This window comes from Halichoerus grypus, chromosome 7 (assembly GCF_964656455.1).
Source record: "Halichoerus grypus chromosome 7, mHalGry1.hap1.1, whole genome shotgun sequence".
Lineage (NCBI taxonomy): Eukaryota > Metazoa > Chordata > Mammalia > Carnivora > Phocidae > Halichoerus > Halichoerus grypus.
Window position 1 is genome coordinate 153,470,385 of NC_135718.1, and position 13,427 is coordinate 153,483,811.

The window sequence follows — 13,427 nt, forward strand, 5'->3', positions numbered from 1 at the left end:
TTCCCTCATAAACACCCAGACGCCGAATGGTGGGGTCATGTGGTGGTTGTATTTTCAGTGCCTTGAGGAAGCTCCGTACTGTTTTCCACGCTGGCTGCGCCAGTTTGCGTTCCCGCCAACGCTCTGTCCCTTGCCTTTTGATAGCAGCCACCCTGACAGACGGTGGTTTTGACTTGCATTTCCCTGGTATCAGCCATGTTGACATCTTTCATGTACCTGTCCGCCATCTGGGTGTCTTCTTTTAAAAACCGTCTGCTCGGGTCCTCTGCCCAAGCTTTAGGCAGTCCCGAGCGTTCACATATAGTTCCTCTGTGTATGTCGTTCTGACCATTTTAAAATAACATCGAGAAAAGTTACCTTTTTAGATAAAGTACTGGTCTCCAGTGTGTCGGTACGAGATGATCCACTGCGGTACACAAAGAAAATACAAGAATGTCTATTTGTATTTTTATTTTGATCAGGAAAAAACCCCACTTTGAACATGTAATAGAATGTCCCTGGCTCTCGGGCTTGGTGTGTTTGTCAGACGGTCACGTGTGGGCGAACTGTGCCTCGAGGGCCCTGCCCCTCACTGGGTCAAGTCCAGACTCTTGCTGTTTGGGAGCATGGATGTCACTGCGCTGAGTGGGCCGAGGTGTGGAAAAGATCTCCTCCCAGCGTTCACAGACCGCAGACAGCGCACACGAGACAAAGGACAAGAAAACGACCGAGCTGGCCCCGGTCCCGCGCCCGGCAGACTTCCGCATCTGCGCAGTGTGAGGCCGCACAGGTGACCCGATTAAATCAGACAAGAAGCTGACCCCGGATTCCCGCGTGTTTAGGTCACCGGGTGAGATCTCTCTGACTAGCCCCCAACGGTGTTTCTAACAGGCACGGATGTTTGTTGTAACATGGCTTTAAAGTAGAGGAATAATGTAAACCGTCTTAATTTCCCTAGCTTCTAGATGTCCCCGCCCTGAATTTTTTAAGTCAAACTTGCAAAGTAGTCAAGAAGACCGTATGCACTCTGGCTTGGCCATACTGCTGGGATAGGGCTCTCACTCTAAATGCCTTTGGAGCCTTGAGGGATGAGCTAATGTATGAAGTCGTCACCAACTGCAAGGTGTTACAATGGGGTTTCTTTCATGGACATGGATAGCTCGTAATTTCATAGGTTTTAATGTTTGGCATCTGCTTTAAAATGTATGAGTCACAAATTAATAAATATTCTGTTGTGAGATTGCCTGCTTAAGATCTTTTAACTTATTTTTGTATCCGGCCATACAACCAATGGACCACTAACATAGACTTTCTTTGCCTCTCTACCTCCCAATGATTCTGAAGGTAAACATCTTATTTTCAATTTTACTAGCACTTTCCTGTAAATAATAAAGAAGAGTTTAAACCTACTTTGTCTCTAGTCAAGCCAGGAGCAGACAGCTATTTCCATTCCTAGTTCAGTGAGAATGGAGCACATTTGCTCTCTCTCCTACTTCTCAGTTTTTGTTGATATAATTTGGGGGTTTTTTTTTTTTTAAGATTTTATTTATTTATTTGAGAGAGAGAGAGAGCGAGAGAGAGCACATGAGAGGGGGGAGGGTCAGAGGGAGAAGCAGACTCCCTGCTGAGCAGGGAGCCCGATGCGGGACTCGATCCGGGGACTCCAGGATCATGACCTGAGCCGAAGGCAGTCGCCCAACCAACTGAGCCACCCAGGCACCCCTAATTTGGGGTTTTAAACACAACTTAAAAGTCTTGACTCTCAGTGACTCCATGTCTTCTTTTCCAGGAATTTAGAAATATTTGAATTACACGCTGCTCCTCTGGCAGCGTGGGAGGAATGTGAACAAGCAGAGCCCAGCTGAGGTTCTGCTATGAGAAAGAGGTTGAGGGTCAGGGTCTTGCCTACGGAGATGGGGCTCAGATCCGGAAAACCTCAGGAAAGGGGAAGCTAGGGACGTTTAGACCGCCTACATTATTCCTCTATTTTAAGACAATGTTACCACCAATATCTGTGTCTGTGAGGAATACAGAAGTCCCCCTTTCTCCCCGGGAGACACGCTCCTAGACCCCCAGTGACGCCTGAAAGCACAGAGAGTACCGAACCCTATAGACACTATGTGTTTTCCTGTACACACATACCTGTGATAACGATTAATTTACAGCTTAGGCACAGTCCAAGATTAACAATAGTACTAATAAAAATAGAACAGTCATAGCAATGTGCTGTATGAAAGCTATGTGGATGTGGTCTCTCTCTCAAAATATCTTCCTGTTCTGCACCCACCCTCCTCCTTCGCATGAGGATGTGAGGTGATAAATGTCCGTGTGGTGAGGGATGCGAGGGCAGGGCTGTCGGCGCTGTGACGTAGCGTTAGGCTACTCCTGACCCTCTGAGCATGCGTCAGGAGGAGGATCATCTACTTCGTGACTGCGGTTGACCACGGAACATGAAACCACGAACAACAGGGGCTCCTGTATACAGGCTGCCGGTGACAGACCCAGTCATGGTGACCTAGACAGACCATGGGCTTGTTTTTCTCTTGTGTTCAGGACAAATCTGCAGGCAAACCGTTCAGGGTAGGAATGATAACTCTATGAGGCATTGAGGCCCCGGGCTTCTTGTATTTTTCTGTTCCTTAGTGTGTGGCGTCCATCCTCAAGGTCACAAAGTGGCTGCTGTGACTCTAGCCATCAGGTCCAGACGCCACAAAGGAGGAAAGAGGGGAAGGGTGAGAGGGCTTTCCTCAAGTTCCATCCGATGAATTCTTGCTTGTATTTCAGTAGCCCTCCTTGTCCTACAAAGGGCTGGGAAATGTCACTTTCATAACTGACATAATTACCACCAAATATATAGTTAGAAATGGAAAGACTAGAGAGCAGAAAGGCCATTAGCAGCTCCAGCCATAGCATCCGCAAACATGTCTCTTGGAGCATCGACGAGGCTTGCTCCTGCTGCAATATATTCCTGCAGGTAGAATTTCAAGCTCAAAGTGCACGGTACGTTTACGACATCATACACTGTCCCTCGTTCCAACACTGTCACACCCACCAACGGTGTAGGCGAGTCCCCATTTTCCACAGCCTCGCCAGTGCTGGACATCATTCTCCTGATTGTCAGGTTGAGAGATGAAGATGGCATCTGTTTCACTTCTTATCTCCCTGATCACTGATAAGGAAAATCTGTGTCCTGAGATGGCCGGCCGAGCCAGCGAGAGAGTCCCAGCCCCTGCCCTGGGGCTCTTCCGGGTTCTTCTCCCTGCCCCGCTTCGCGCACGTGCCAAAAGTGCCAAGTAGGCAGAAGTACAAGTGTATAAATTGCCCCCTTTGTGCTCAGGGCTCAGACCTTTGGAGACCACTCTCCTCTGAGCCCGCCAGCGTTAAATACACCTCCCGTCCTCCAAGATCTCTGGGTGCCGCTTCGTTCTTCCGTCGGGCGATCCAGTCCAGGTTCCATAACATCACTAGTGAACTCGAGCATCTTCTTACAAGTCAGCTTGTTGGCTTTGAGGAAAAGGAATTTGTCCAGGGAAAAGACTCTTCCACTCTCTCCGATCCCTACCGTCCCTCACCCCCATCCGAACGGTCCACACTGGACTTGGCTTGCGGAGAGTATTCAGAACCGGAGATGAGTGAAACGCTGAGTGAGCCGAAGCAGACAACTCCTGTGACATGGAGTCTGAGGGAGAAATCGAGTTTTCTTGCGGACACAGTACAATTCAAACCAAGAAGAAAAGTCCAAGGGGGTTGCTTGCTAGTCGCGAGGGCTGCAGGAGGAGAGAGACAGAGAAGCGGTTGTTCAGAATGTTCTGGGAAGTTGCCGCTTCAATTTCCATACAGCGTTCACAGTGAGGGGCTCCGTCTGGGGTCATGTCCGTAGGGGGAGGGGTGGTCATGGCTCAGAGGAGGAGGACCATCAGCGCAGTCCCTGCTGAAGGCCAGGCTGATTCCTGCTGCGGCTGACTCACCCAGCCTGAACGGGGAGACGCCTTCTGGGCGCCCACCCGACATAAAACCCCATGCACCACCGATGGATGACACACTTGTCACTGAAAACCCAACGACCGGGAGTTCATCCGCTCCAGCAGCTCTTGGAATGCAATCCGTATGTAACCAGATGGGAACGTCATTAAACTCGGCCTGAATCTCACTTTCACAGCCCGTGATGAACACGCCAACCTCAGGCTTCAGTAACACTTGAGGTCTGCGTCCTCCTAGTTCCCTCCTTGCCTTCTCCATTAGGAACCCCGACAGGGTTTCAGATCTGGCCCCTTGGCATCCCTCCAGAATGCTCCACTTGAGTGAATCGCCTGGCCAGCCGGTGACTCCATCCGGCATCTGGAGGCTTCCCTAAGGGGCTGCCCGCGCAGCCTGACCACCTGTTCAGCACCCCTCGCTGTGCACCTCCTAACCAAGACGTTCTCTCCCAACGAGTGACCTCCCTCAAAGGGGAGTCCAGGCTCTCCACTCCGAATGCTTGTCCCGTGTCCTCCTCTGGCCGGTCCGCCTCCTCAACCTCTGGAATCTTGGTGAGTAACATTTTCTGTGTCTCATCACATCTTCTTGGAGGAGTCCTTGTAGCTCCCTGCACAATCTGTCCCCCGAGGTGGGAAAGGAGAAGACAAACCACAACAGTCAGCTGCGATACAGGCCGCCCTGTCCCGTGGGATCTCACACTCTGTCCTTTGTCTAATGGTGGGGGTAGAACTCTTCTCTGGGGCACTTGCAACTGTTCCGTCCCTGGAGCTTTGTGGTCCCTTAAGGCTCTGGCCCTCTCCTCAGGGGCACCAGTTCACCAAACACGGGTTTACCTGTCCCGCCCAGCAGGCACGTGCAGTGACCCACTGGACCCTCTGGAAAGAGGCTCCTGCCTCCCTCTCATCCTCCGACCTGGCTCCTCCCTGCCTGGTCCCTCTCCCGCCTGCCCCAGGGGCTGCTGGCTGCTCCCAGGGCTGGAGAGTTGACCCAGACATCCTGTTCATGGCTCTCCTTCCTGGAATGCCGCACCCACCCCGAATATCGGGGAATCTCCTACTCCTCCCTCGAGACAAGGTTTCCCCACTAGTATGCCAATACTAAGAATATTCTTAGTAAATATTGCATTGCCTGGAACGGGTTACAGAGGCATCGAGGCCAGAATGTGCGGCCGGAGGTGCTGGGGTTCGAGCGGGGACGTGTGCCGCTCTCGTTGGATCAAATCCGGCCGCCTTCGGGCTTCAGAGCTGGTCTGCTCACACGGCCTGCCTGACGCAGCTCAGAGCGCACCTGGTATCCCTCCCTGCCCACTGGAAGAGAGCATCCTTTTCTAGGTGTCCTTCCTCTTTCAAGGGGAGCAGAAAAGTTTATCTACTAAGGTCTTTTACCTCTCCGTCTAAAATGACCCATCACTCTGACACCCCTCATGTCCTGGCTTTAATTCCTGGATTCCCAGGGTGGGGTTTGCTTATGGAGCCAGTTCTAATAATACCCTTTCTTGCCTTAACTTGAAACAAGCCACTAGGACTTTCTGCTTTCCAGGATCCAGGCAGCACTTTGGTTTGCCTGAATCTACACCACATATACCAGGACTGCTAGGTACTAGGGGAAGGTGCTCCTAACTGTGACAGCTCCTTGTCCCATCCCACAGGCATGAGGATTAGTTAGTGGCCATTGCATGTGACAATGCTCCCTACACATCTAGGCTGAGGTCCCTTCCATGGTGGAGGTGGACGCTCTTTGCCCTCCCAGCCCGGAGGGCTGCTTTGCACAAATCTAGCTTTAGGGGCTCAACATCCCTGCGTTGCCTCCCAATCCTTGATCCTGACTGATGTCCCCCACCCAACACAGTCGCTGGTGAATTGCCACCATCCCTGCTTCCTCCTCAAACGTGCTGCATCCAGAACAGTAATTTGGAGGCCCATCTGGGGAAGTCGAGGCCTCCCCTGTAAGACTTCCTCGAAGATTCTCCCACGATGCTATGCAACTTTTTGTCACTCTCTAGTAAATACATCTCTCCAATCCCAACACGTCTGCAGAGGCCTCTCCCTCCCTGGGGCTGATGTGTGCTCAGAAGCCTCACGTGCAGGTCTCAGCGAACCAAACAGCGAGGGAATCCCACCAGGCATTGACTTCACAGAGAAAGAGGCATCGGCAGCTTTAAACCCAGACCTGGTCTCTAACAGCGGGCTTTGCAGACCTTCTCTACCTGTCCCTTGTCTGCCTCCAAACCACACTGTGGCCTGCTTTTGGGTGTCGGTCCTGCGCTTCTGCGAAGTCTGCGGCTCCCGGGAGCCTGTGTCCTCCAGCAGGAAGGGGGGCCAGAGCCGGCCTGGTGGCGGGTCCCCCGGCAGCAGCAGGCAGGCTTCAGGAGACTCTGTGCATCGAGTGGAGCAGGGAGGAGGCCACCCTCAGCCTGGGTTGGCCACAGGCCTGCATTCCCTCCCAGGAAAGTTTCTGATTTCTCAAGGACCTGTGGCTCCATCGGATTAACACCAATGTCCAGCTCACAGCTTCATGAGTGACTTTTTGGAATGTACTCGTTCAAGTATGCTCACAGGACAAGATTTCCAGGTAGGAGAGTTGAACCTGTTTTATTTAGCATTTAACCACATGTAGACATATGCCGTGTGGATCTCCATTTGTCCTCTCCGCCTGTCTCCATCAGTGTTAGAGGTGGTCTTGGTAGCAGGAGCAGGTGCATCGGGATGGTAAGGCGCCTGCTCATGCAACTTAGTTGTGTCCCCAGGTCCTGCTGGAGCCTATGTTTGTATATAACTTCCACCTGATAATGGAAGGTAACTAGACATGACTGATGGTATGATTTCAGGGACCAGAAAATGCATGGCTGAAGTCAGTCGGCAGGGGAACATGGTCATTTGGTGTGTCCCATGCTCTGCTACTAAGTGTCTACTAGAGTCCAATGTCAAGTCTACATCTATATGGGATAAGAGTTACTTTCCAAAGAAGATGTGCTTAGTATCAGAGGCTCTATCAGACCCCTATGAGCAATTAAATACCACTTCAACAGCTGTGGGGCTCCAGGACAGTAAGAATCAAGAGCAGAGCTATTTACATTGTAACCTGCACCAGCTAGGAGTCTTCTTTGGCTCTTCCAAGCTGGTTGTTGAGTGGATTACTGGTAAATATAGTGATATAGCACACCCAGTTGTCATAAATCTGGCTCCAGATACACAAACATGCTTAGGAAGCATGGTGTCTCTTTCCTCATGACAGAGCATACAGGAGAGACAAATTTGTTTTTAAATTTGAAGGAATATGTTGTTGTTTCCCCAAATGATTGGACTCCCTATGAACTAGACTATGATGTCAGGACCCGTGATTTTCTTGGGATTTATAATCCATTTCTGGTGCTTCTCTGTGTGCGGGGACATCTGGTGTACCTGCTACTTCCTTCTCACTTGGTCACATTGACATGATGGAATCCCTGATGGGAGATCAGCACGAGGGCAGACGGAGTGAGACATGATCCTAGCAGCTATGATCACAGCACAGCTGAGTTCCCATGGCTGGATGCACACTGAGCGAGTCTGACACAGGAGACCCTGGAGCTTCTCTCGGCAGAACCACGTGGGCAGCTCTGAGTAGGTCATCTGCAGGGACAATGACATTACTTCACATGGTCTGATGTGGGGGCTTGGGTGGGTTCGGCTAGCAGCCTAGATGTGGGACAGATAATTTCTGAGCAAATGCTTCTCATCTCCCACCAACAATTACTGAACAGCTACCAGGAAGCAGCTCTGTCCGAGTCACAGGTGATGGGGCAGAGAACAAGGTGAAGCTTCTGCCCTCAGGCTGCCTGCAGACTAGTGAGGGAGAAAATACACTGAAACTAAGGACGCCCGTGAGCACAAACAGCATTTGTGAGCAGCACAGGGAGCAGCTGAGAAAGGGAAGCAAGAAGAGGAGAGACCATTCCTTTCACAAGCTCTATCTGCTCACTTTTGCCAAAGAAATCAGGAAAGCAGGGACTCTACAGTCTTGAAGAGTCTCCCCTGGAGGACAGTCGACCAGGACCCAGGGTCTGGTCTATCCCACTAATGCCCCCGAATGTGGAAGTTTGGATGGCGGTGAGATGGCAGAGAGACTAGAGGGGCCAGAGACACCTGGGTCCCTCTCCACTCCAGCTGGATGGGGACGCAGTAGAAGGAACGAGATCCACTCAGAGATTTATGGACATCTCAGGTCCCATCCACCTGGATTTTGTCTTCTGCATCATGGAGCCACTCAGTTTCCCTTCCCACAACCCTCTAACGTGGACGGTCGGGGCTGGACCACTCGGAGACCACGTGTCCAGTGCCTTCTCAGGGACTTGCACCTCCAGTGTCCCCTACCTCTGGCTGTGTGGCAAATGAAGAGCCATGCTGCAGCTGGACCACGGCCACTGGGCACATGCCTGTCAGTGTCTGTCAGCCTTTCTCTCCTTCCCAGCCGGCCTTTTCCTGTTGTAAACAGCATTTTCCTAAAAATCTTCTACAAGGAAAATCTGGTCTGATGAGCAGCACTGGTTTCATGTGTTACCTTCTTGTCCCGAGAACCTCAGCAGGGGCTGGAAGGACAAGACCTGTCCAGGCATCACTGCTCAGTTCCTTCCCCACATTTGTCCGCCCTCTTTATCCCGGTCTGGGTGTGATGTTCATGCACCTGCTGAGGTCTCCTTGGGACAGAAGGTCCCCTGCGAGTCCCCTCAGGCTGGTGGACCCCTGTGACAACAAGGGAAGTATGACACTCACTGGGACCGTCAGTGAGACTGGGAGAATATGTAGGAAGAAAAGAGGGTGAGTGAGAAGATCTCAGGAAAATCAGCTGATGGCAAAACGAAAGCCCTGTGTAGAGAGCGGAGTGATGGGATTTGTGTGGGGTCGTTCAGTGTGGGTGCTCGGATGGGGTAGGAACAGGAACAGGCAGAGGAAGGTCAATGAGTGCCTCAGATGGGAGAGCAGATAGGCAAGTGGACACAGGACTGAAGGGCCCAGGTCACTCTGGAACCACAGTTCCCAGTCTGGCCTGATAGAGCTGGGTTAGCAGGAAAAAGATAGGAAAAGATGTGCTGTGGATAGTACTCAGGATTCTCCAGGAAAGCAGAACTATAGGATGCTTATAAATCCAGAGAGATGTACTGTAAAGAATGGCTCACATTATTATAGAGGCTGGTGAGTCTAGAGTCTGCAGGGCGGGTGAGCCAGGCTGAGAAGCAGGGAAGATCTGCTGCTGGGTTTCAAGTCCAGGGTCGTCAGGAGGAGACACAAGGAAGAGTCAATGCTATAGTTCCAGTCCAATGGCCGTCTGCTGTAGAATTCTTTCTTGCTCAGGGGAGGTCAGTCGTTGCTCCTGCTCAGCCTTCAACTGATTGGAGGGGCCCACCCACATTGTGGAGGGCAGTCTGCTTTACTCAAAGTTCATCCATTTAAGCGTATCTCATCCAAAATCTCCTCCTAGAAACATCCAGAATAATACTTGACCACAACTCTTGGCATTGCGGCCCAGCCAAATTGATGCATGAAATGAATGATGACACCACACAAACACTAATCCAAAGACAGCTCGAAGGTTCAATTAACATCAGAGAGAGCAGACTTCAGAGCAAGGAGAATTTCCAGGGATGAAAAATAGTACAGAATAACGAAAGGTCAACTCAGCAGGAAATGAGAAGAATCTTAGGTTTGTGTGCACCTAACAGCAGAGCACCGAACACATGAAGCAGAAACTGACAGGATTGAAAGGAGAAGCACATGAATGCAGTGTCCCAGACAGAGAGCAGAGCGGAGCTAGCGGATGGAAAATCAGCAAGAATACAGACAATAAACACCACCATGAGCCCATTCCACCTCACTGATATTTAGAGAACATTCAACCCCAACAGCAGACTACACATTCCTTTCAAGTGCACATGGGAACCTCCCCAAGATAACATCCTGTCCTGGGTCATAACACAAAGCTTGACAATGTTAAAGATTTAAAATAATGTATTTCTCTGACCGTAATAGAATTAGAGTAGCATTTTTTTTTTAAAGATTTTATTTATTTGACAGAGAGAGAGACAGCGAGAGAGGGAACACAAGCAGGGGGAGTGGGAGAGGGAGAAACAGGCTTCCTGCGGAGCAGGGAGCCCGATGCGGGGCTCGATCCCAGGACCCTGGGATCATGACCTGAGCCGAAGGCAGACGCTTAACGACTGAGCCATGCAGGCGCCCCTAGAGTAGCATTTTTAAAAATATTTTATTTATTTATTTATTAGAGAGAGAGAGAGCATGAGCATTGGGGAGGGGGAAGCAGAGAACTGCTGAGCAGGGAGCCTGACCCAAAGCTCGATCCCAGGACCCTGGGATCACGACCTGAGCCGAAGGCCAATGTTGAACCCACTGAGCCACCCAGATGCCCCTGGAGTAGAATTTATAAACAGAAAAATAACAGGAAAATTTGCAAACATGCAGAAATTAAACATCTACTCCTTAATAACCCATGAGTTAAAGAGGAAATCTTGAGGGAAATTTTAAATATTTGAAGTGAATGGTAATAAAAAACACAAGATATCAAAATGTGTGAAAAGAAGCTAACCCAGGGCTTATATGGTAATATATATAATGAGAAGCAGATATTACAAAAGAAGAAATGCTCAAATTAATAATTTAAGCATTTACCTCATGAATCTAGAAAAGTAAGAGTGAAATAAACCCAGAGCAAGTGGAAAAAGGATATAGGAAAGACAAGAGCAGAGATAATGAAACTGATAAATCTAATAAAGCATATTAAAAAATTCCCTACAGTTAATATCATACTTAGTGGTGAAAAACTAGCTTTTCCCTTAATATTGGGAAGGAGGCAAAGCTGTTTGTTCTCAGCACTGCTATTCCACATTCTCCTGGAAGTCTGGTCAGTGCAGTAAGACAAGAAAAAGGAAATAATTAATATATAGATTGAAAAGGAGAAAGAAATCATCTGTGTTTATTACAGACATCATTTATATGTTTGTGTGCACAGAAAATCTCAAGGAATCTACACAAAATTCCTAGGACTAGTGAGTTCACCAAGACTGCAGGATATAAGGCCAACAGGGAGGGAAGGCCCCCGTCATTACACCAGTTAGGACTTGAACACAGATTTAGACGTTTGTGCTCCGGGTCGTGGGGAGCACCCTGAGGCTCCTGAGTGGTCTGCAGACCTGGAGAGGCATCTAGTCCAGCTCCACAGAAAGGGTGAGAGGGTGGGACAGGGCGCGGGAGCCAGGGAGCCCCGTGAGGCTCTGTGGGGGCTACCGTGGCCTCGTGTTCTCACCTCCAGCCCTCACCCCCCACTGTCTGGTCTAGACTGAGAATAGGAATCACGTCAAACATCTGTCACCGACCGTGTGCAGTGTGGGAATGACAACATCACCCACCACCTGCTGGAGTTACCGCACCCCAGTGTCCGGGAAATGGTTTTTCCCTGCTCCCCACCCACCAGCAAGGGTGAGCTGTAGGGACCCTGGAGGGAAAGGAGCTGAGCTCAGAAATGGGCTGCACGATTCAGAGACACGGCCCTGCTCTGCCAGCTGTCCAGATGCTGACAGTGTTCTCAGACGCTTAGAGTCCTCCTTCATATTGTGATCTGCATGTTTGCGGGACAGACCTAGTTCTGACCCACACATAGCTGCCTGGCTGGAGGCTGGTGTGTGTGTGTGTGTGCGTGTGTGTGTGTGTGTGCGTGTGCGTGTGTGTGCCTGTGCAGACGCTGAGGTTTTAGGGATGATAAGCTTCTCTGCTTTCCTCTGATCTCAGGGGATCGACCTGTTTCCACTGGAGCTGGAGAGGAAGGGACAATTGAGACCCACTTTTGTCTTGCTTGAATTACTAATTCGGGCAAACCGCAGGCTTCTTCGTCACCTGGGGAAATGGTAGTAGAGCATGGAAGGAGAGAAAATGTGTTCCATACCAAGAGGTGACCCTATAGTATTTTTCTTGGGCTCAGGTGAACTGCTCCCACCTCTCCCATAAACAACATGTGCATATTTATTGCTTCTGTTTTCCTTCCTGTGGGAGAGGAGCTCCTGCTCTTTCTCACCAGGTCCCGGTATTACAGAAAGGGAAGTGGGGTCTGTGACCGCAGGAGGAGAGGGTGGAGGAGGGCACAGGGGCAGGGATGTGGCCGGTGGGGCTGGAGGGCAGGGGTGGGGCTGAGCAGAGGGTGTGGGGCGGGGAGGCAGGCCTGGGCATCAGCAGTGTGACTGGTCACTGAATCCCTGGTGCAGGGGCCCAGAGAGAAAAGGACACAGGAGATGGGAAGGGTCCTGCCCAGACCCTCGGAAGCGCCACCCTGTGAACGAAGAGCAGCTCTGGAGGGACGGCTGAGGAGTCTGGGAGGGTGGCAGGTGGGCCGGGGGGTCCAGGAGAGTGGTCGTCAGGGACCCGAGGGCAGAGGGCATTGGCGCAGGAAAGGGGCATCAATGGTGTCACGTGGGGGTCACCTCCTGGCTCTCTAGGGGTCCCCATAAGGTGAGGTCAAGGTGGGGGCTCAGGTGTGGAGCAGGGGCAGCACGGAGACCAGCTGAGGGCTGCAGGGAAGGAGCAGCAGGGTCACGGGGACGAGCCAGAGACAGGAATGCAGGAGAGGACAGGTCCCCAGAGAAGGGCCTTGAAGTGCAGGGAAAAGTCCTCACTGAGCCCCGAGGAGCTCAGCGTCCTCCGTGGGGACAGGAGAGAGAGGGACACAGGTGTCTACCAATGCAGTCAGTTAACGCTAACTGTCAGGAACCAGAACTTCTGCTTTTTCCTGAGCAAAGGGAGGCTGGGCCATTGACCAACAGGACAGGACAGAAGGAGGTTTGCCAGGACACGGGACAGCCGAGGGCTGGAGAGACGGGCCCTGGAGCACGTTCCCTGTGCTGAGTCCTGACTCCGGGGCTCCCGGCTGTGTGGCCTGGAGAGTCAGCCTCTCTGGCTCCTTCTACTGATCTGTAAAGTGGGCACAACGATCCCCACCTCACAGACAGTCCACGAGGACCCGGTGCGTTAGGAGCGGGCGGAATGGTCAGAGAGTGCGTGTCACCGGGCCAGCCCTCAGCCAGCGCTGACGATTACGGATTCACGTCGTCTGTGAACAGCTCTCAGCACATGACTGACGCTGGCTGGTGTCCAAGATTGGTTGAGGCAGGATATTGGGTCTCATGGGGAACTTGTGCAGAACGATTTAGCAGAGAAATAGCTGATAGCTGGATCCACGCAGCCCCTGCTCAGAGCAGTGAGAGGGGGAAAAGGCAGGACCAGAGCTTCGGGCATCAAGCTCACAAGACAGGTGTCCCCGGAGGGTGGGATTCTCCTGCTTCTTCCGCTTAAATCATGCTCATGGCCTGGCCTGGCCTGCAGACCTCACTGTAGATGGTAGTGAGAGAGGTCTCCTCTTCTAGATGTGGTGCACCCCTACCCTGGAATGCAGACAGAGGGTTCCTGGATCAACTGAGGCACACAGACACCCCA